The sequence below is a fragment of the Procambarus clarkii genome, chromosome 11 (assembly GCF_040958095.1).
Source record: "Procambarus clarkii isolate CNS0578487 chromosome 11, FALCON_Pclarkii_2.0, whole genome shotgun sequence".
NCBI lineage: Eukaryota > Metazoa > Arthropoda > Malacostraca > Decapoda > Cambaridae > Procambarus > Procambarus clarkii.
Genome location: NC_091160.1, coordinates 48123319 through 48145804, shown reverse-complemented (window position 1 = coordinate 48145804; position 22486 = coordinate 48123319). Strand labels below are relative to the sequence as shown.

The following is a 22486-nucleotide window of genomic DNA, read 5'->3' as shown; positions in this document are numbered from 1 at the left end:
GAAAATGATTGAGACGCCTTTGGTAAGTTATAACAGATTGAGAGTGTTGTTGTTGTTGTGTTGATTTAGGGGCGACGACGATAGATTGAGGGTGAACATGTTGCTATGCATCACTTCCACATACGAGGCAGCTGCTATTTATATCCTCAAAAATTCATTTAAATATGTATGTCTAACCTGAGCTTGAAACATTCCAGTGATTCCACAATTTATTTCATATATTTTTGTCGACATTATTCCCAAGCCAGTATTTACCCCAGGCCTTTTCTGAATCAAAATTTATCCAATGTGTTTTTAAGCAAATGTGAAGAACCCTCTCACCCTATGATCCAACTTGGCAAGCGGCAGTTTGCCAAACTTTGTTTCTAGAATAACGCCTCATCTCCTCCTTATAAAAAACTCGTCTTTAAGAATGTTTAAAATTCATATCAAGTTACAGAAAATACATTTTCCGATTATAGGAGAAAATAGAAAAGAAAAGATCTAGATGCTAAACTTTAGGCTTAATAGCATACGTACCATGTGTATTGGCATTTACCTTTCCATTGGATAATTTCAGCAACGTGGAAAGGGGGGGGGTGCTGCATGGGTAACAGTTCCTCCATATCTACCTACCCAGGCTTTGCGCCCTGGAGAGGACACATCAGCCTCGCCTCACAGCTTCGAACCAACACGGGAAGCGACAGTCTACCGGTTTTAAGTCTTCTACTCTATGATTGGCGGTTTTTGATGTATCAGCTGAATGCCTACCACATGCGCTGCCTTCGACACATCTTGGACATCACCTGGCAGGACAAGGTGACAAACAACAGCGTCGTAAGGAGAGCTAGAATCACCAGCATGTACACAATGCTGAAGCAGAGATGAATGCGCTGGCTCGGGCACGTGGAGGGAATGGGCGACAACAGGATCCTCCTAGGATCTCCTGTATGGAGAGCTGACGCAGGGAAAGCATCCAACAGGCAAACCGCAGCTACTGTACAAAGATGTAAGCAAGAGGGACCTGAAAGCCATGGACCTCGACCTTGTTACGGGGGAAACACTGGCCGCAGACCGTTCAGCCTGGTGGCAGTCTGTTCACAGAGGTCTCTCCAAGTTCGAAGAGTCACTTGCCAAGAAATCAGAGGCAAAGAAACAGAGAAGGAAAGCCGGTAGCCATGAAGACAGACCATAATCAGACTTTGATTGTGCTCAGTGTGGGATGGACTGCCACTCTCGGATTGGCCTCAACACTCACACCAGACGCTGCACAGGACTGACAACCAGAGCGCAACTCCATAGTCTCCCGAGACTGTAGGATGCCTACTACTACCTGTGTTGTTGGGCAGAACTACACAGTACCATGTTATGTTGTCTCAAATTGAGTCTTGTGGTGTAGCACCAAACTTTTTATTGTGGAGTGCATATTGTGCCTTGTGTAGTGTTACATAGATCTTTTCGCGTAGTGTGTTTTTGGTACCATCATGTCACGTGACATTGAGTTTTGTCGCCTAATGTCGTGTTGTATTTTGTTACGCCACTAAGCACTGCCTCTTGCAGCTCAGTGTCGTTTTGTACGTGGACGCGTTGTGTAGTACAGAACCGTATAGACATATGAACAAATACTGAGGCTGAACGATGGATTCGAATATACGTATCCGAACCCAGGCACGCGCACTACCGTCTAGACCAGGCCTGCACAACTTGTAAAATAAGACGGGGCCAAAATTGCTCGAAGGAAACCAGATTTGGGAAGCGATTGATAAACACCATTTATCCAATAACATTAATATTGATTCAATATTATTGGTATCAGACAATGTAATCAATATTATTATTATTATTATTATTATTATTATTATATATAATAATAATAATAATAATAATAATAAATAATAATAATGATAATAATAATAATAATAATTTAGATTTTCATATAATATTACAATTTAAAACATAATTATGTTGAAAATTACACATTTGAAACAAAATTGCTTTTATAAAATACTTAATCCAAAATATTTTATTTCAAAATCATCTTATGAACCCAATGAGAGGAATAACGCCTTTCACAGCAACAAGCTTTTTGGGTTCTTGGCTCATATTTGTAGTAGACGTCTTAATGATCATTAGTCGGAGAAGAACGTTATTTGTATTTTTCATATTCATGATAGAGAATATTCCAGCCCATCCTCCTGTTTTGGTAGTACTTATAGTAACGATGAGGACCACAGTATATATATATCGACGTACAACGAAATTAGGAAGTAGAAATCGGCACTAATGAATTGAACAAACCGGATAATGCCTATTTATGTTGCAAAGTGTCTACTTATGTTGTAAAGACAATCTAAACTAACCTAACCTTCCTAGGTCTAATACACGATTTCTGAGGCTTAATTTAGTACACACATGTGCTATACTAAGAGTAGGAGTATTTAAGTTTGTTTTTTAGCTTAATTTTTTTCGATTCTATAAAATGAATAGTACAAAGTTCTACTATTTAATTGCTTAGAACGGCAATCTTTGTACTATGCTGCAGATAGTTACAAAACGACTATTTAAACAGGAGAACTGGCCGTTCTCACAAATGTAGGTTCTGCTGAAAATGTTGAGCGTTTCAAGTATAGCTTTAATTAAATCTTAATATTTTTCACTGTCCAGACATCTATGGAATTCCTGAAGACTGCTTTCTCGCCACTTATTTCTGTAATCTGGCGAACACTGATGATCAGTAACGTTCAACTGTAATTGGAATGGCAAGTCTGTTGGATCCATAACAAAAGGGATCTTCAATAACTTTGGTTGAGTGTCTTTTTTTCCGTACACAAAGTGAGCTTACTCATTTTTTTCAATTGAATCATGTTTTTCAGAGCATATATGTCTCCTAGGTCGCTGTGTTGTGCTGGGGGGCGTGCTGAGCTCAAGTGGGAAAGTGACACATATCACCTTTCAGCAGCTGACTTATGAAAAGCTTTAGTTTCATTTTGAGAGTTTTCACTGCTGCGAAAAGCTGAAATAAAAAAAAATCCCTGAACATGAGTAATGTGGTTATTTAGATATGTTTAACGCCATTGAAGATCATTATTAAAAGACTCATCTTCAAGCTCAGGGAATTGTTTTAGTTCCTCTTATAAGAATTTGAGAACTTCCTCTTTTTAAAGCAATGAAACACTAGAACACTCGTCCTCGACTCAACCACTTTCTTTCAGAACGGTTAAGCAGGTCGTTGTACTTGACGTCTATCTTTTTAAGAAAGGTCCGAATATCCTATGTTTCACTCCCTTAAAACGGAAGAAGTTAACAATAGGAACTCCCACTGACGTTACCCAATCAGACTTCAAAATTTTGCTATTCTGAACCATAAGATATATTACTCAGTGGTGTAATACAACAATTTTTCAGCACTTTGCCGGATCACCATCAGGTTTGATTCCTGACTGCGCCACCAGAGGGTGCAGACGTCGGGCTCCGGCTGTCAGTAGTCGTCTGCCGTTGCTGAGTGGTGGTTTGCTGTGCGGGGTGTGGAGCGCCCGCTGGTCGGGGCCCCGCTTGCCGGTATGGACGCGGCTTGTACCAGCCGCATTCGGAGGTTCGACACAGTGCGGCTGGACTTTTCTGCTGCTGTGGACTGGTCCGTTGTAGAGGTTGCTCTCCTGGACGTCCTCCGTGTTGACGTCCCCGCGCTCCTGGGCCTCGAGAAGTTATCGCCCACCCATGTTGCGGTGTCGTTCGCCACGTCACATGTTTACCAGGAGTTTGTGGCTTGCTAGGATGGCCGCACGCTTCTTCCGGCTTCGGCTGTGTCTGTGGAGATCTTGGATCCCTGGGGGCCCTTGTCGTTTGTGAGTGTTCACGGCGTGCCGGTGACCTTCCCCGAAGCGGCCCTCATGTCCTTGTTTATGTGGTTTGGGATGGTGGTGAAGCACCGGTTCAATGTTTTGAGTGCAGGCCGGCTGAAGGGGGTCCGGCTGGGTTCACGCACGCTTGTCATGCGGCTCATGAGCCCTATACCGTCCAGGGTCTCGTTTCGTGGGCTCTCTCTGAGGACCTTCTATCAGGGTCAAACCCGCACGTGTTTCCGGTGTGGTGCTGAGGGCCACGTAGCGGCTGGTTGCAACGCTCCTCGTGCTGAGGCCCCTTCAGTTTTCCTGGAGGATGACTTTCCTCGCTTACCTGTGCGTGTGGATTCCCCGGCGGATCCTCGCTCTGTGCAGGAGCCTGGTATGGTTCCCGCTGCGGTTCCAGATGTCGCTATGGCTGGACCTGATATGTCTGCCCTGCCGTTGAGCTCGGGGGACTTGGGGGCGCCTGTTTCGGACCTTCGTCGCTTGATAACTACGTAGGTGCATCCGCATCCGGTGGCCTTGAGGGATGCTTTAGGGGTGGCACCTACTTCTCCTGCTGAAGGACGTGTGCTTCCCGGGGCTGGCGGGGCGGTGGTTTGTGTGTCTCCACCCACTCCTTCTGCCTCGTCGCCTCTGGCGGTTTCTTCGTTGTCAAGTACCTCTTCTCCTCTGCCGGTTCCGTCACCCTCCCTGAATACTCACGTGTGCAGGAGTCTACTCTTCCGCCTGCTCTGTCTCTTCCCTCTCCGATTCCAGTCTCTGTGCCTGGTGGTGGCCTTTTACCCCGCGTTATCGAGGATGCTGTTTTGCGTGATCGTGCTGCCCCGGCTTTGGGGCCGCCTGCTTATGGTTTTTCTGGGGCACCGCCTGCTGGGGGTGACAGCTCCAACGATCAGCGGCCTCTTTTTAAGCGCCGTCGCTCGACTCGGGGTGTGTCACCTCGCCGGTCGTGGGCAGATGAGCATGATGCGATGGATGATGATGCTGTGGCCGACGCTGTGTTGCCTTGTGCTGTGTTGGACGCTGTGCCTCCTGCTGGTGGCTTCCCTCAGTGGGCGGTTGCCCCTGGTGATCGCTGGTGGGGGTGCTGGGGCCCATGCGGAGCCTCCCTCCACGGGACTCTGTGTGGTGCCTGACGTCGAATGGAGTGCACGCCCTAGTGGGCGGGCCAGTGTGCGGCCTGCCATGCAGTCCGGTGTGATTCCTGATGTGCAGCCCTGTGACCAGCGTCCTAGGGGGAAACCCATCCCTTTCGTTTTCCCGTTCGGCTAGGTGATCGACGATTCTACGACGCCTCTGCTTTTGAGTGTGATGATCTGGTGCATCCTGTTCACTGGTGTCCATCTACCATCTGGGTTCCGCGGGTGCAGTGTTTTATCTTCGGCGTGCCAGATTCGATGCCTCGGCCTCTAGCGACTCCTGGCCGTTCGCTTTCTGAATGTGACCAACTTGTTTGGGAAGCTTATTGCTTACGTTTTCCAGCTCGGGAGTACCCGGAGAAGTATGCGTGATTGGTGTGCTTGGTTTCTGTCTGTGTTGTGCGTGTTGTTTCCCCGGTGCCTGCGTGCATCACGTGTGTGGATGTCTTGTTTCTGTTGCGGCTGCTTGTGTGTTAGGTTTGGTGCGTTTGTGGGTGATTTTGTTGCCGCCGAAGGCGGCTAGTTTATTGTGCACCCCATACTCATCCTGTGAGCGGTAGCGCAAAAGCATTACAGAGGGCACAAAAGGTCTTTATCAGACCTCATCTTAGATTATTACATAAACAATTTCTTCAATCCTTCACACCTTATAGATACAATGTCAGCTAGTTACAGAGAAAGTGCTATTACAAGAGCTACATAGGGTGTGTTTTTTCCTGGCTCCTGCGTGGGCTTTTTTTGTTTGCCCTGTAAGGGTTGTATTCTTTGTGCCTTTTTATGTTATATGTGGTATGTGTGCTTTTAACTCCTATGTCTCTGGAGCGTGCCTTTGTGTATTTTGCACTTCTCTGTGTGGAGTTGGAGTGCCCAAGTTTATACTTTATCCGCCCCTTTCACTTGTCGGGGTATTTGTATTCATGTTCCTGTTTTATGGATATTCTTTTTGCCTTTTTGCCTTTGCTTACTGTTATTTCTCTTTCATTTGACTTGTGCTGATTATGTATTATTTTTCTGTTCTATCCTTTTGTGCTTTGTATTCTGCCTTTTTTATATTAAAAAAAATGCTTTTATTTGTTTTTTGTACTTACGGTTCCCTGTGTGGTTCTGTTTTTTGTTATTAATGCCTTGTGTCCTGTACTGCTTTTAGTTTGTCTTATGTGCCCGTGTTGGAGTTTGTTATACGCTTGTATCATGTGTGTCTCTCGATTGATTATTCGTGTATTTCCCTTTTGATTGTTTTTTTCTTTGGGTTCTTTGACTGATGTATTACTGTATTCTGTGTATTTTGTATGTACTCATGTTTTTTGTGTATGGTTTTCTGTTTGTACTGTGACTTTCTTTTATAAATAAATAAAAAAAACTTTCTTTCAGAACGGTTAAGCAGGTCGCTGTACTTGACGTCTATCTTATTAAGAAAAGCTCCGTATATCATATGTTTCACTCCCTTAAAACGGAAGAAGTACAACAATAGGAACTCTCACTGACGTTACCCAATCAGACTTTAAAATTTTGCTATTCTGAACCATAAGATATATTATTCAGTGGTGTAATACAACAATTTTTCATCACATTGCCGGATCACCATCAGTAGAAATGGTAATTTAAGCATACAAAACCTTTCCCAACTGTGTTGCAATGGTTTCTAATTTAAACCTACTTCAAAAGCCATGTAACTACATATGATTAATAGATTCCCGGCGTTGTTATTATTTCATTGTGCATAACAGTGATGAGAGACGCCCAACGTTACTACTGACACATGAGTGGGCGGGTCCCTGATTGTGGGCGGGTGCCTGAGTGTGAGCGGGTTCCTGAGTTTGTGCGGGTACCTGAGTGTGGGCGGGTACCTGAGTGTGGGCGGATATCTGGTAGAACTTGGAGTGTGATACCAGCTGGTGCCGCCCAAGCTCCAAGTCTGGTAGATCTTCTGGTTGAGGTTCCTTTAGAGCCCATTAAGGTTCAGTCGGTTGTGACCGCGCCTGTGGAGTTTAGGGACGCAAGTTCGAATCCATTGTAATACCTTAATATTTATTCATTGATTTATCACATTACTGAGATATCATTATGATGTTGAACACGATGTTAGAATGAAAGTGTTGAGACAGTCAAGGAAGTTATTAGTATGACTGAACATACATAACGAGCTTGTATGAGTGCGTATGTGCTTTCTCTCTCTGTATATGCGACGGTGTATGCAAGTCTAAGAATTTCCAAACTGAAAAGGACTTTTGTTGTATATATAAATGTTTAATACTTGCATGTAATTGATAAGCCTTGTACCTGTCATTGAGATAATTACTGTGACCTCTCCGACAGGTTCCCCTCTCTGAGAGGGAGATGCAGTTGCGATGGATCCTCTAGACCAATGGTTCGAGACCCTTTGAAAATCTAATAAAAGCTATGGACCCCTCTATAGAAAAATGCACATATGCATAAATTTGCAGGCAATGAATATACTTTATATTCATGAAAATTGGTTGCCTCGTGCAGTGTATGACATACACAAAGTGTATGACTAAGTGTATCTATACACAAAGTGTATGTAATACACAAAATGTGAATATTGTAAACCTTCGACCTGATATATTGAAGTCATGGTTATCTTCGACTCCGAGGGACGAGCATCATGAATATAGTAAACATGCATTGGTTACCAACCCCTGGTGTTAACTATTTTTGTTGCTTTGCCTCCCACAGCGGCTCCCACGCGGTGATAAGTGCAGCAGTATAAGTGGTGGTTCCAAGACACTTCCCGCAGTAGAGTCCTGCGACCACAGTAGAGCTGTGTTACAACAGCATTGCTGTTTACTTCTGCCACAGCATTGCTTTTCACCTTGCAACAGCACGCCAAAGTTTTCAGCATGAAGAGAACGCCGCTCATATGTGCCTTGTTGGTGAGATGCTTCTACTCACTACTCACTTTGCCTTTCTATATCTCTGTATGTGTGTTTGTCTTTTTATGGCTATATGTCTGTGTTTGTCTTTCCATGTCTATATGTCTGTGTTTGTCTTTATATGCCTGTGTTCATCTTTCTATGTATGTATGTCTGTACTTATCTAGTTACCTAGTTGTACTTACCTAGTTGTGCTTGCGGGGGTTGAGCTCTGGCTCTTTGGTCCCGCCTGTCAACTGTCAATCAACTGGTTCAGGTACCTCAGGCACAGGTTCCTGAGCCTATTGGGCTCAATCATATCTACACTTAAAGCTGTGTATGGAGTCAGCTTCCACCACATCACTTCCTAATGCATTCCATTTGTCAACCACTCTGACGCTGAAAAAATTCTTTCTAGCGTCTCTGTGGCTCATTTGGGTACCCAATTTCCACCTGTGTCCCCTAGTACGTGTGCCCCTTGTGGTAAATAGTCTGTCTTTATCTACCCTATCAGTTCCTCTGAGAATCTTGTATGTGGTGATCATGTTCCCTCTAGCTCTTTCTGTCTCACAGTGACATGAGGTTTAATTCCCGCAGTCTCTCCTCGGAGCTCATAACCCTCAGTTTGGGTACTAGTCTGGTGGCAAACCTTTGAACCTTTTCCAGTTTAGTCTTAAAAAAAATCAAAATTCAAATGTTTATGCAGGTAAAGTACATACATACAAGGTGTGATACAACATTGATGGATTTATAGATAGAGCTAGTACATAAAATGTCTAAAGCCACTATTACGCAAAGCGTTTCGGGCAGGAAAAACTTATGCTTGACTAGATATGGACTCCATACTGGAGGTTGCATACTCCAGGATTGGTCTGACATATGTGGTATACAAAGTTCTGAAAGATTCCTTACAGAAGTTTCTAGATGCCGTTCTTATGTTAGCCACCTGGCATATGCCGCTGATGTTATCCTCTTGATGTGAGCTTCAGGGGACAGGTCTGGTGTGATATTAAACCTCAGGTCTTTCTCTCTCTCTGACTCTTGAAGTATGTCATCTCCCAAATGATATCTTGTATCTGGCCTCCTGCTCCCTTCACCTATCTTCATTACATTACATTTGCTTGGGTTAAACTCTAACAACCATTTGTTCGACCATTCCTGCAGCTTGTCCAGGTCTTCTTGAAGTCTCAAGCTGTCCTCCTCTGTCTTAATCCTGTCCTGTCTCTGGTTGTTCTGTCCTGTCTGTTGCTGTCTAGATGTCCTGTCTCTGTGTTTGTCTGTCTATGTCTGTATATCTGTGTTTGTCTTTCTATGTCTGTATGTCTCTTAGCCTCTCTCTATGTCTGTATGTCTGTGTTTGTCTGCCTCTCCATATCTCTTTGTCTTCCTTTCTTTCTCTGTGTGTCTGCCATTCTGTCTCTGTACGTCTGTCTGCCTTCCTGTTTCTGTATATCTGTGTCTGCCTTCCTGTCCGTATTTGCCATTCTGTCTATGATTGTTTCTATCTTTCTGTCTATGTCCGTGTCTATCTATCTATGCCCCTGTATGCGTGTGTATGCCTTTCTGTGTCTCTGTATGTCTGTGTATGCCTTTCTCTATATCCGTATGTCTGTTTATGTCTTTCTGTGTCTCTGTATGTCTGTGTATGCCTTTCTTTGTATCCGCATGTCTGTACTCACCTAGTTGTGCTTGCGGGGGTTGAGCTCTGGCTCTTTGGTCCCGCCTCTCAACCGTCAGTCAACAGGTGTACAGGTTCCTGAGCCTATTGGGCTCTATCATATCTACACTTGAAACTGTGTATGGAGTCAGCCTCCACCACATCACTTCCTAATGCATTCCATTTGTCAACCACTCTGACACTAAAAAAGTTCTTTCTTCTAATATCTCTGTGGCTCATTTGGGCACTCAATTTCCACCTGTGTCCCCTAGTGCGTGTGCCCCGTGTGTTAAATTGCCTGTCTTTATCAACCCTGTCGATTTCCTTGAGACTCTTGAATGTGGTGATCATGTCCCCCCTAACTCTTCTGTCTTCCAGCGAAGTGAGGTTTAATTCCCGTAGTCTCTCCTCGTAGCTCATACCTCTCAACTCGGGTACTAGTCTGGTGGCAAACCTTTGAACCTTTTCCAGTTTAGTCTTATGCTTGACTAGATATGGACTCCATGCTGGAGCTGCATACTCCAGGATTGGTCTGACATATGTGGTATATAATGTTCTGAAAGATTCCTTACACAAGTTTCTAAAGGCCGTTCTTATGTTAGCCAACCTGGCATATGCTGCTGATGTTATCTTCTTGATATGAGCTTCAGGGGACAGGTCTGGCGTGATATCAACCCCCAGGTCTTTCTCTCTCTCTGACTCTTGAAGTATTTCATCTCCCAAATGATACCTTGTATCTGGTCTCCTGCTTCCTACCACTATCTTCATTACATTACATTTGCTTGGGTTAAACTCTAACAGCCATTTGTTCGACCGTTCCTGCAGCTTGTCCAGGTCTTCTTGAAGCCTCAAGCTGTCCTCCTCTGTCTTAATCCTTCTCATAATTTTGGTGTCGTCTGCAAACATTGAGAGGAATGAGTCTATACCCTCTGGGAGATCATTTACGTATATCAGAAACAGGATAGGTCCAAGTACAGAGCTCTGTGGGACTCCACTGGTGACTTCACGCCAATCTGAGGTCTCACCCCTCACTGTAACTCTCTGCTTTCTATTGCTTAGGTACTCCCTTATCCACTGGAGCGCCCTACCAGTTACTCCTGCCTGTTTCTCCAGCTTATGCATCAACCTTTTATGGGGTACTGTGTCAAAGGCTTTCTGACAGTCCAGAAAAATGCAGTCCGCCCATCCTTCTCTTTCTTGTTTAATCTTTGTCACCTGATCGTAGAATTCTATCAAGCCTGTAAGGCAAGATTTACCCTCCCTGAACCCATGTTGATGGGTTGTCACGAAGTCTCTTCTCTCCAGATGTGTTACTAGGTTTTTTCTCACAATCTTTTCCATCACCATCTCCATCTGTGTATGCCTTTCTGTGTCTCTGTATGTCTGTGTATGCCTTTCTGTGTCTCTGTATGTCTGTGTATGCCTTTCTGTGTCTCTGTATGTCTGTGTATGCCTTTCTGTGTCTCTGTATGTCTGTGTATGCCTTTCTGTGTCTCTGTATGTCTGTGTGTGCCTTTCTGTGTCTCTGTATGTCTGTGTATGCCTTTCTGTGTCTCTGTATGTCTGTGTATGCCTTTCTGTGTCTCTGTATGTCTGTGTATGCCTTTCTGTGTCTCTGCATGTCTGTGTATGCCTTTCTCTGTATCCGTATGTCTGTGTATGCCTTTCTCTGTATCCGTATGTCTGTGTATGCCTTTCTGTGTCTGTATGCCTGTGTATGCCTTTTTAAGTCTTTGTATGTCTGTGTATGCCTTTCCGAGTCTCTGTATGTCTGTTTATGCCTTTCTGAGTCTTTGTATGTATGTGTATTCTTTTCTGAGTCTCTATGTGTGTGTGTATGCCTTTCTGAGTCAGTGTATACCCTTGTATGCCTTTCTGTGTCTCTGTATGCCCTTGTATGCCTTTCTGAGTTTCTGTATGTCTATGTATGCTTTTCTGTGTCTCTGTATGTATGCATTTCTGTGTCTCTGTATGCCTGTGTATGCCTTTCCGAGTCTCCGTATGTCTTGCCATGTCTCTGTATGTCTTACGGGGTGAGAATAGCTTGAGCTACCTCATCCCTTTGTGTGTATTTTACCTCAATAAACTTATTTCAATTTCTGTATGTCTCTATGTCCTTGTCTTTGATTGTATCTCGAATTATGTATGTCTGGTTAGATCTGTTTATGCAAATAACTTTCTCCACGTTTATTCCTTTTTAAACTAAATTTATTCTTGTTTATCTTTTTGTCTGTTTGTTCTTGCCTTGAGTACCGTGCAAGTACAGTTGCACAGCTAAAAAGGAGCTGCCTCGTATGGGGCAATAGACATAAGAAAAAAATTAACAGATAGAAACAGTAGAAGGAGAGGACACACACATATATATTATGATAGTTTTTATGTCTGTGATGGGTCTCTGAAACAGTTTGTGGTATTCTGCTCCATATGTATGTTTATCATTTATTTTGGAGTGTGTTGTGTGTGTGTTGCTAACTCAAACAATGCTAATGAGTATTTATTTCTGGACACCAAAAAAGAATATGCTGAGTTTCCGTTTTTTTTTTTAACATTGCGGGTGTCTGCTGCAGGTGGCGTGGGTGGCGGCGCTGCTCTGCGTCGCTGAGGTCCCCTCTGCTTGTGAACCGGATTGCAGCGGCAAGAAACCGATGGATTTGGTTGAGGATCCTTTGAACTGCAATAATTATTACATTTGTTTGGGGGACGGTATTCCCTCAGATGTTTCTATACCGTGTGACAGTGGTAATTATTTCGACCCAACAGTATTTGATTGTGTTACTGGCGACTCTTGTTACTCTGCCTGCATGCCATTACCTTGCCATTTAACATGTAACGGGAGCCTGGACAAGATCTCTGACCCAAAAGACTGCAGCATCTATTACATTTGCTCAGCTGGCAACATTACTGGACCCTATGATTGTCCCGCTGACAGACCTTATTTTAGCGGCGAGACTTGCGTTAAGGACGAAACTGTGTGTTGCGGCGACCTGTGTTATGCGTACTGCCAGGGTGGCATAGCGGAGATTGCTGACCCCTACGACTGCCACAAGTTCTATATGTGCCCTGAGGCGGGACCGGCTGAAGAAAAATATCACTTCTCTTGTCCCTCAGGGGGCACTTTTGATGTAGCCGTGGGTCAGTGTGTGGTCGGCGCCCCTTGTAATATACTGTGTAGCGGGGGAGGTATGGACCCACCTTCTCCAGACTGCCAGGAGTCCATGACGTGCACGGCTGTGGGACTCTTCCCCATGTGCACGACGTGTTACCAGCAGTACTTCAACTGTCACACACCTCGGCCAGCCAGCCACCGTTGAGACCTGCACAGGATCCTTGCTCTTCAGCACAACCCTTCTTCACCTTACTGTATGAGGCCCGAAGACTGCCTCTAATCAACGATCTGAGCCCACCTTGCACTGGCCTCAACTCCACCACTCACTGTTCAAAATTCACTGGACACTGCTTTAAGCTCACCGCCCACTGGACTCATTCCACCACCCACTGGACTCACTCCACCACCCACTGGACTAACGTGATGTCGTCAACACCCAAGTGCACTTGACCAAATCTATTTTTCCACAGTCCAACCCACCTGAGTACGCCACTTGCACCACCACCTATACCCACTATCTACACTTGCACCACCACCTATACCTACTATCTACACTTGCACCACCACCTATACCTACTATCTACACTTGCACCACCACCTATACCCACTATCTACACTTGCACCACCACCTATACCCACTATCTACACTTGCACCACCACCTATACCTACTATCTACACTTGCACCACCACCTATACCTACTATCTACACTTGCACCACCACCTATACCCACTATCTACACTTGCACCACCAACTATACCCACCATCTACACCTGCACTACCACCTATACCCACCATCTACACCTGCACCACCACCAGTAACTGAATTTAATACAGTTGTTACCAATGATGTGCACAACTGAACCAAAACACACACACAAACCACACACACACACACACACACACACACACACACACACACACACACACACACACACACAGGAAGGTTAGGAAGTGATGTGGTGGAGTCTGACTCCATACATAGTTTCAAGTGTAGATATGATAGAGCCCAATAGGCTCAGGAATCCGTACACCTGTTGATTGACGGTTGAGAGGCGGGACCAAAGAGCCAGAGCTCAACCCCCGCAAACACACTAGGTGAGTACACGCAACATCATTACATATACAATATTATTATAAAAACAACGTACTATTAGATCCAAACAAGGCTGTTTATGGGAAGCTTATGGTGAAACAAATCATGTAAGGTATTTATACGAGAAGTACTTGTCAATTCTAGTCTTAAATAAATTCACGTTATCATAATGAAATATATAATTTGATATGTTGTTCCATATGCTGACGCTTCGATTACAAAAATGTATATTTTGCTTTGACTGAAAAGTTTGTCTTTGTTTAGAGTGATGTTAGGCAATGCAAAATTTAAGTATTATTCTGTATCAGGATTGTCATATATTTTAATTATTTATAAACTTGCATTATTGCTTCTCATTCTTATATTTTATTTTGCAAATAAAATTAGATCTTTTAAACTGCTTCATATGATATATTTCTATATTTCTAAGTCTTGGCATCATTTTTGCTGCTCGATATTGAACACTTAATTTGGCTATAACCTTTGTCAAGAACGGTGACCAGAACAGAACATAAGATACCTGTATAAGACCTGATAGTGAAGCGATGAGTGGAGATTACTTTCTCAGATCGTAAGTCTAAATCTCTCCCATGAAAAGCCAATATTATATTGGCATCATTTACAGCGTCAGTGTACTGCTTACTAGGCTTCAGATCATATCACTTAAAGGTCTATTTTGTTCACATATTCTCATTAACTCCGTATTTCATCCATTTCTTTACCTTCATTTGTTCCAGTGTGAATTAGTTTATTTTTCTGAGCATTCAAATTGGTCTGTCAATTGCTTAATTAATTTATTAAAGTGTTTAAGTCAGATTTTAATCTCTGGTGTTCAGGGCTTTGTTCACACAAAACTGTTGGAGTATTCTTTGTAAAGGGGCACTGAGTCTATGTAAGTTGTACAGCAGAGTATGTCACTTCTTGTGGATGGTATACCTCTTGTGGATGGTATACCTCTTGTGGATGGTATACCTCTTGTGGATGGTATACCTCTTCTGAATGAAATACCTCTTCTGGATGGATGGAAGATGATATACCTCTCCAGAAACAGTTGTGCAATAATCCTTTTAGTGAGATATTTTGTTTATATTAAATTTGAATCAAGAATGTTCAATCCATTACTAATATTCAAATGTGAATAAATTTTGATTATTGTTTGTAATTTATCTTATATACTACATTGTGTTTGTTAAGTAATCACTCAGAGGGATATTTGTACAGCAACGACCTCGCTTCTTTCAGGGTCGGTGTTCGATCCTTGAAGGTCCAAGTGGTTGGGTACTATTCCTTCATTTCGTCCCCCCAATCCCAGCTCCTATCCTATCCTCATATCCCAGCTCCTATTCTCCCTTGTATCCCTTCCATGTTCTATATAGTCATGTTGGCTTAGCGCTCTCTTCAGATAATTATCTCATCTTTCAATACTATCTTAATTTACTAGCTCCTAAAACCCATGTAGTACACTAGTTAGATATCCACACTCTCACCTATACTGCACTTGTTTTGTTAGAAGTGGCCACATTGACAGGTGTGTTGCAGAGGTGGCCACATTGTCAGGTGTGTTTCAGAGGTGGCCACATTATCAGATGTGTTTCAGAGGTGGCCACATTATCAGGTGTGTTTCACAGGTGGCCACATTGTCAGGTGTGTTTCAGATTAATATAAACACAAAATACGTTTATATACGTTTATTGTTATTGAACAATCAGAGATGTGCAGAGAATACGTTGTAACACCACTCTATTGTAACACCACCCTAAAATGTACCACTATAATGGAACACCACTATAATGGAACACTAACTATCCTGAGTAACTTCCTCATCGGTTGCACTTGGTAACACTGTTATGGGCTGACATATGATGGTTACACCGGGACTACAAAGTACACTGCCAACAAGGAGATGCTAACACAGGATGAAATACGCTGCCACCATCTGCCCTTGACCATTGAAACTATATCAAGCAACGAGGCAAGAAACATTGCTTGACTTGGAGAGTACTTTCTATGACTGTCATTAATTATGAAAACGGTTGTCAGCCACGATATCCAAAAGGCTAAGAGGATTCAACAATTGACACAGACGGGAAATTTCACGTAAGTTTATTGAGACCAAAATTATGTCAATCACCAATTATAAATCCTATCCTAACACTGGCAAAAAGTTAAGAAATTTGGACATGGAACAAAAACTCAGAGATCACACACATTACCTTAAGCTATCTGTCTCTCCCTGGCTGAGATGTTCTTCACAGCCCCGCTCTCGATCCCGGTGTACCGCCCTCTGCCTTTCCTATGTTCCTACAGGCCCTCTATATACAACCCCCACAGGGGGGAGGGGGAGATCTGCTGTTGCTACCCACCAAGAGTGTACAAACACTCAAGAAATATTTCAATAAGCTTGTTTGACATTCACCATACACTCTTCAAGAGAGGAGTTATTAATTACGTGTGTGACTGACCTCTGACCTGGCCAAAAGGGGGAGATCCAGGGATGTTTACACATAAGAATCTGGAGTTTAATTTCCTTGCATGAAATATTACATACTTGAAACTATGCTGACTAAGACTAACCCAGGAATTTTTAATCAATATACAAGATAAACCGGAGGTCATCTGGGCTGAACTCTTGGAGAAGGCTTCCCTGGGTGTGAACTCTAAGGGGGGGGAGGTCCAGGGTGTTACAGCTCCCTTTCCCCGGAGTTAAGACAAAATCGGGTGTATGATAATTAAGCCCAATTTTGTCTTATCCTAACTCATCCAAAATACCACAACTAACCCTAAAAGAAAAAAAAATTGCCAGTGACATAATGATAAAAGTAAGCTAACTAAATTAACATGATGCAAAGTACATTATACAGTACACAACAGAGAGAACAAAACATAAATGTATAATGAAAGAAACAAAAGTACAAAAAAAATACCTTGGCAAAAGTACAAGCAATGATACCGTCACACATGATACCATGCTGATATCCTAATATGACAATAAGGTATGTCAATGAAAAAAAAAAATGCAAATCCCGACTGCACCCGGGCAGTCCAGCAAGGCTCCCTCAGAAGGCTGGAAGACCAAAACAAAAAAATCGCCTTAAGACTAGCATGACATAAAAAAAAAAAAAAAAAAAAAAAATTCCTAATGGAACAGGAAAATTACAAGTAACTAAAGATAATATAATGTCAAAATACAAGGAATAACACAAGGCTACATAATACAACCCTGAGTGACAATACATGGCAATAAGGAATACTATGAAACAATGACATATCCTGCCTGCACACTAGGCAGGCTAGCAAGCCTTCCTCAGAAGGTCTAAAGAACAAAACATACAAAAAAATGAACAGCAACATGAAAAAAAAAATATATGTCATATTCCTACTCTAACATTTAAATCTAAGTAATTAAAAATAACAGGAAACATTATACCTAAATGGGCGTACCCCAAACATCTGCTGGGTACCTCATGACCCACAGCCAACCGTATGAGTTATACAAGTTATAAAACATGGTAAAAATACAACAACAACTGACATGAAGACTCATCAATAGAACCGTACGTTAACAGAACACTTGTGGGCCAATCCATATACCGCACAAGACAATAGTGCCAGGGTCAATCTCTATGCACCCTGCACACACTGATAGTAAGACTACCTCTCACCACAACAGAAACATTACTTAACATTACAACATTTTAATGAAATAAAAAGACATGCAAATATAAAAAAAATTATGTACCCATACACTGGTAACAAATAGGGAACCTGGACACTCATCACCAGGACAGACTTATCTCATAGATACATACATGAAATAAAATAGTAAGAAATTTCAAGAAAAAGTTTGTGCTAGAGACCGAAGTCATCTAGCTAAGAACACTGTCTAGGACCACTTTTTCTAGGCCTAGTTACTTTACATCCCCATAAATGTTACACTTTTAACCCAATTAGACAAAACTATTTGACACCGTTAATAATATCATTTCTCTGAACCATCATTCGTAAATCTTGACACATTAATGTTCGTGTTTATATACGCGTTTTCTATCGTGCATCCGTTATACTCTCGCGAGGTGGCCTGATGTTGGAGACCCGATGTTGGTGACAATGTTGGAGACCTGATGTTGGTGACCTGATGTTGGTGACGTGATGTTGGTGGCGATGTTGGAGACCCGATGTTGGAGACGTGATGTTGGTGGCGATGTTGGAGACCTGATGTAGAAGACCTGATGTTGATCCAGCGTCTGCCCGTCGATGATGCCTGCATATACCCTGAGATCTTCTTGTAACAGCTCTGGGGGTACGTCTGGTGACAGAGCGAGTCTACTGGTAACAGACTCCTCGTCAAGCTATCAAACTGCTCGAAGGTGGTGGTGTGAAGAGCAGCGGCAAGTGACAGCGGCCGGGGACTTGGCCGGTCACAAGTGAACGGTGTTAGGAGAGATGTATGGAGGCACATCTCACCTCCAGTTGCTTCAAGCTGACGGTCGATGATGAGTGACAGCAGCTACATAGCAGGAGTCGTGACAGCAGGGCAGAGAGTGTGACGTCGACGATGTCTTGCAACAGAAGTAAGCAGGTGCAGGTGTTGGGGCGTGGGTGGCGTGGCGGCAGGCCAGGTGGAACGCAACACACATACGAAGTAGAAATAACAACGTTTCGGTTCGTCAGGACTTGCTTAGGGCCCAGGACCAGGATGCACCAAGCATTTACGTGTCCACTGACGAAACCTCTACATCTTTCCTCAAACATGGCGGTTTTGTTTACATATAACAAACAGTGTACGAGCTTGGAAACTTCACAACCCAACTAGTTGTTGGGTTGTTGTTGTTATAAACAACCTCGTAGTGCTTCGCAACCTATAATCTTTTCTTAAATTCAAATTTAGCTGCATGATTGAGGAAAGATGTACAGATTTCGTTAACAGACAAGTAAATTCCTAGTAAATCACTTTAGGTTCCTTATGTGACCGAAACGTCGTCATTTTTAATATATATATAAATATATATATATATATTATATATATAATATATATATATATATATATATATATATATATATATATATATATATATATATATATCTGAGGAGCTGGAGGAACTCGACAACCTATGATAACCATCTTTATAACCCATATGTAACTCCTTTTTTGTAACAAAGTTCAAATAAAGTAAATATATATGTGTACATACAAAAGAATGGGTGTGGTAGGAGAAGATAATATTAGTGTTCAGTGAGAAACCACAAGGTCTCCTCTGAATACTTTTTATTTTCTTCTCCGAGGCTATGGGTCCCCACATTGGCACCAGAGGTGGTACCTTCACAAACTTTTATATATACTATATATATATATATATAAATATATATATATATATATATATATAATATATATATATATATATATATATATATATATTATATATATATAATATATATTATATATATATATATATATATATATATATATATATATATATATATATACGATATGAGTTGATCAGAAATATGTAGAACAAATATTTTGTGTCTCATAAATCACAATTTAAAATTAACTTCACTAAAAAATCTACAAAATTTAGTACAAACTCTGAGTTGTTTATTATAATTAATTGTGATCATAATAATTTGTCTTTCTAAACCATCTTCAAGACATTCTTAGAAAATGCACACTTTATGTTTTTCTAAGAACATCTTTCTTCAATGAAATCAGTTACTTCAATCTTAGAAAACACACAAAGTTTTCTAAGAACTTCATTTTTGAATGAAATCACTTACTTCCATCTTAAAAGATACACACTTTACCTAATCTATCAACTTCATTCTTAAATAAAATCAATTACTTAATAAATACACATACTTAAATTATAAATTAAAGTTCACTTTTAATCATAAAACTTTCCAAATTGTATTTCTTTGGCTTTCAGTCTCTTCTTCTCAGGCTTCGGAATTCCTTGATATTTGTAGAGGCTGTTCTTGTTCATCTTGTCTACTCCCCTCAGAATTTTGTATGCAGTGATTATATCTCCTCTGTTCCTTGTCATCTCCAGGGCCATGAGATTTATTTCCCATACCCTTAACCATTTAATATTGTTCCAAACGTTCGTATTTTTACAATTTTGGTTTATGCTTCACAAGGTACGAATTCCCGATCATTGCTGCATATTTCAGTATTGGTCTAACATAGGTGTCCCATATCCTGCCGATGGTACCCTGCTCCTGGGTGCAGAAATGATTGGAAGCAGGCCAAACTCGCGAAGTTAGTGGAGAAGGCCAGAGGGGTGAATGTGTTGGGAGCAGTTCAGGATGGTGCAAGTTGTAGTGTCAGGACGCAGTTACTGGGAGCAGGCCACAAGGACGCAGTTACTGGGAGCAAGCCACAAGGACGCAGTTACTGGGAGCAGGCCACAAGGACGCAGTTACTGGGAGCAGGCCACAAGGACGCAGATACTGGGAGCAGGCCACAAGGACGCAGTTACTGGGAGCAGGCCACAAGGACGCAGTTACTGGGAGCAGGCCATAAGGACGCAGTTACTGGGAGCAGGCCACAAGGACGCAATTACTGGGAGCAGGCGATAAGGACGCAGTTACTGGGAGCAGGTCATAAGGACGCAGTTACTGGGAGCAGGCCATAAGGACACAGTTACTGGGAGCAGGCCATAAGGACGCAGTTACTGGGAGCAGACCACAAGGACGCAGTTACTGGGAGCAGGCCATAAGGACGCAGTTACTGGGAACAAGCCATAAGGACGCAGTTACTGGGAGCAGGCCATAAGGACACAGTTACTGGGAGCAGGCCATAAGGACGCAGTTACTGGGAGCAGGCCATAAGGATGCAGTTACTGGGAGCAGGCCATAAGGACGCAGTTACTGGGAGCAGGCCATAAGGACGCAGTTACTGGGAGCAGGCCATAAGGACGCAGTTACTGGGAGCAGGCCATAAGGACGCAGTTACTGGGAGCAGTCATAAGGACACAGTTACTGGAGCAGGCCACAAGGACGCAGTTACTGGGAGCAGGCCACAAGGACGCAGTTACTGGGAGCAGGCCAGAAGAGAGGCAAGGGACAACTCACAAGGATGGGTGATAAGGACAGTTGCTGGGAAGGATGCAGTAAGGGTAGTCAGGTACTGTGTTGAACACTAAGTTTCCTGAGCACGTGTTAGGAACACCTTGAGCTCCAGCACCCGAGCACTGGAAATATTCTTGCTGACAAGAGCTGCACTTTGGGAAGTTGCCTTGAGCCTCACAGGTAAGCGAGTCTACGCAGTCGGTGCTTGTGGTTGTTGTGGTTGTTACTCCTGTTGTTGTTGTTAACGATCCTTCAGAGCACAAGTTGGTACAGGAAGTACTTGAGACACATCGACCAGATTGGTAGTCAAAGTGATCACCGCTATCACAAGAAAAGTGTAAGTTTGGGTCCACAGCTCCCTCTTCAACGCACATGTAGTACTTGGTGCAGCCTGTGGGGTCGGGGGCCTGCACGATCCCTGGCTGACAGTAGGGAACACACGAGACTGTGCAACAAACTTCCTTGTCATCGACACAGTTTACACCGTTGAAGTAGGTGTCTGGGTCACAGTGAAGTGTCTGTGTTGGTTGACCAGCAATACAAATATAGTATGTACCACAGTCGAATGGATCACTGATCAAGCTGAAGGAGCCGTTGCAGGTGATGTGACAGTCTGCGGCTGACAGGTGGCTTCACAAGTACCATCATCGGCGATACACTCTGAACCACCAGGGAAAATAATTACCGCTCAGGCAGGGCACAGAGTGGTCTGAGGCTATACCGTCCCCCAAGCATATGTAATAGTTGGTGCAGTTCATGGGTCAGAGACTTTATCTCCAGGATTTTTGCCATTACAGTCCGGTAAACAGGCGTCATTCTGGACCATCCAGGCGGTGGCCACGACCTGAGTGAGGAGAGGAACTATTATATGTCGTAAAAGTTATATTATTCACTTCCTCAAGGGTAGACATACATTACCCAGGGCTGACACAACCAAAAACTGGGCTGAGGTGTAAGAGGAACACAGACAACAACTATTGCGTCGACAGACAACGTCAACGCCTGACGTTGTTTACGGTGCGGGAAAAACACGTTATCTCTGCACACTTCTGCAGCTGCCTCATCCACGTCTGTGCAACTAACCTATACTACGTGAAGGATTATATAGCAGGTTATGAGCTAGTTGCGTGATACTAAATAAAACACCTGTGGTAGTAGTAGCCACCTGTGACGGTAGCGCCCTGCCACAGGTAACGGTAGTCAACTGCCATAGGTAACGGTAGCCACCTGTGACAGGTAACGGAAGCCACCTGCCACAAGTAACGGTAACGATCTACCACAGGTAACGAAAGCAGGTCACTCCCTTGACCCTAGATCATCCATGGTGCTGGACAGTCAAATTGTACGCTATAGTTCTCCTTGGCATGACATATACCACAAATCATACTCAATTATCAAGAACAAATTTTATAATTGCTCCTAAGAGAAGAGAGGAGAAAAGAGAGGAGATGAGAGAGAGAGAAGATAGAGAGATAGAGAGAGAGAGAGAGAGAGAGAGAGGGAGAGAGAGAGAGAAATGAGAGAGAGAGCGAGAGAGAGAGCGAAGAGAGAAAAGAGAGAGAAGAGAGAGAGAGAGACGAAGAGAGAGAGAGAGAGAGAGAGGAGTAGAGAGAGAGAGGAGAGAGAGAGGGAGAGAGAGAGAGAGAGAGAGAGAGAGAGAGAGAAAGAGAGAGCGGAGAGAGAGAAAGAGAGAGCGAGAGAGAGAGAGAGAGAGAGAGAGA

General features: G+C 43.1%; 1 protein-coding gene and 1 long non-coding RNA gene across 4 annotated transcripts in view; one reads left to right on the top strand and one right to left on the bottom strand.

Moving 5' to 3' along the window:
- Nucleotides 1-22486, bottom strand: part of LOC138363485 (peritrophin-48-like) — a 121584-nt gene that overhangs the window by 78864 nt on the left and 20234 nt on the right. The window contains exon 2 of one of the 2 annotated variants that reach the window (XR_011228095.1): nt 21524-21609. The exons of the other annotated variant lie outside the window; for it this stretch is intronic. The gene's annotated coding sequence lies outside the window, so the exon portion shown is untranslated. Of the gene's footprint in view, nt 1-21523; nt 21610-22486 lie in introns of those variants that run through there. 2 annotated transcript variants of the gene reach the window in all.
- LOC138363487 (uncharacterized) lies at nt 3523-14102 on the top strand. Of its 2 annotated transcripts, none has more exons than XR_011228099.1 (3): nt 3523-3537; nt 7283-7860; nt 12064-14102. It is a non-coding gene; the product is annotated as an uncharacterized lncRNA (long non-coding RNA). The 2 variants fall into 2 exon arrangements; XR_011228098.1 differs by lacking the exon at nt 3523-3537 and adding an exon at nt 3557-3571.